Genomic DNA, 1,728 nt, shown 5'->3' with positions numbered 1-1,728 from the left:
CACAACATTATTCCCTCGAAATACGTCTTCCAGTTAGACATGTTAAAAAATAACCTTTGGAAATGTTTCCTCATGAAGAAATTAAACCTTGCCTTTGAGATTGTTAGGTAAACATTTTTTGTCATTAGCTGGATTTTGTACATTTAAAATACTAAAAATATGAAGCATACATATAAAATTTTAAGACCCAACAACAGTGGCTCATGCCTTACTATTCAAACAGATCTGATGCTCATGGTTCAAAGCCACCCAAGCACGAAAGTCCATGAGACTGTTATCTCCAATTATCTACCAAAAAATGACACAAGTGGAGCTATTGCTCAAGTGGCTAGACTTGAGCAAAGAACATCAGGATTAGCACTCAAGTCCCAGGACCTGCACACACACAAACACACAGACACACAGACACACACACACACACACACACACACACACACAGAGTGTATAAAATTTCAAATTGAAGTAATTGCCACTATAAATTTTCACTGGAAGAAAGGAAGCAAGTAATCTTTATTTTTAAGTGACTCCTATTTGTTAATGCTAAATGTCTTTCCAATGCTGCTGAACAGACATTACAGTTATTTACTTGACAGTAATTCTAATGAGGATATATTTTCCATGTAGAGGGACATTAAAGAGTTGCTTCTGACAAATTGACAAAATATTAGAATGAAAGTCAGTGCTTCAATCAAAGCCATTCAGGAGAAAGTTGAAGGAAGGCCTATTGTGCCTTAGGAGTTTACATCTCCGAAGTTGTAGCATTTGTAAGATACTCGTGTGTTCACACTGATTCAAGGAATACCTACGCCAACCATTAGTGATTTCTGCCTATAATCCTGCTACTGAGAAGGCTGAGATCTGAGAATTCCGATTTGAAGCCAACTGGAGTCAACAATCTAAGAGACTCTTATTTTTAATTAACCAGCAAAAAGCTAGAACTGGAGGTGTGGCTCAAGTGATAGAGTATCTCCTTCTTCCCTCCTCCCATTTCTTTCTTTTTCCTTTCCTTTTCTTTTTCTTTTCTTTTCTTTCCTTTCCTTTCCTTTCCTTTCCTTTCCTTTCCTTTCCTTCCTTCCTTCCTTCCTTCCTTCCTTTCTTTCTTTCTTTCTTTCTTTCTTTCTTTCTTTCTTTCTTTCTTTCTTTCTTTCTTTCTTTCTTTCTTTCTTTCCTTCCTTCCTTCTTTCTTTCTTTCCTTTCTCTCTCTCTCTCTCTCTCTCTCTCTCTCTCTCTCTCTCTCTCTCTCTCTCTCTCTCTCTCTCTCTCTCCCTCTTCTTTTTTTCTTTCTTTGTACTGGGATTGGAGCACAGGGACTTACAATTGCTAAGCAGGCACTCTGCTTCTTGAGTCATTTCCAACCATTTTGGGGGGCATTTTTATTAGCTTATATTGGTTGTACAAGAGGATTTCATTGTGACATTTCCATGCAATCATGTACCACAATCATATCCATCTTCTCTATTCTCCCTCCTCTACCTACATGTTAAAAATAATTTCAACCGGTTTCATTGTTCTGTTCTCATATCTGCATATAAATTATGCTGTCCGTCATGCACCTTCTCCATTTTCCTTCCCCATATCCACAGTTCCCATTACCACCAGAACCTGTTTAATTTTTCTCCATTCTATTTTTTAGTGCATGTTAAATTGTACAAAGGGATTTTGCCATGGCATTTCATGAAAATCAAATGAGCATAGATTTGATTTTAAGCAAATTTCCCCCTCTATTGC

This window comes from Dipodomys spectabilis, unplaced genomic scaffold, assembly GCF_019054845.1.
Source record: "Dipodomys spectabilis isolate Male_0828 unplaced genomic scaffold, ASM1905484v1 ptg000060l, whole genome shotgun sequence".
In the NCBI taxonomy this organism is placed as follows: domain Eukaryota; kingdom Metazoa; phylum Chordata; class Mammalia; order Rodentia; family Heteromyidae; genus Dipodomys; species Dipodomys spectabilis.
The sequence above is the reverse complement of the archived record's forward strand: the minus strand, read 5'-3'. Positions refer to the sequence as shown.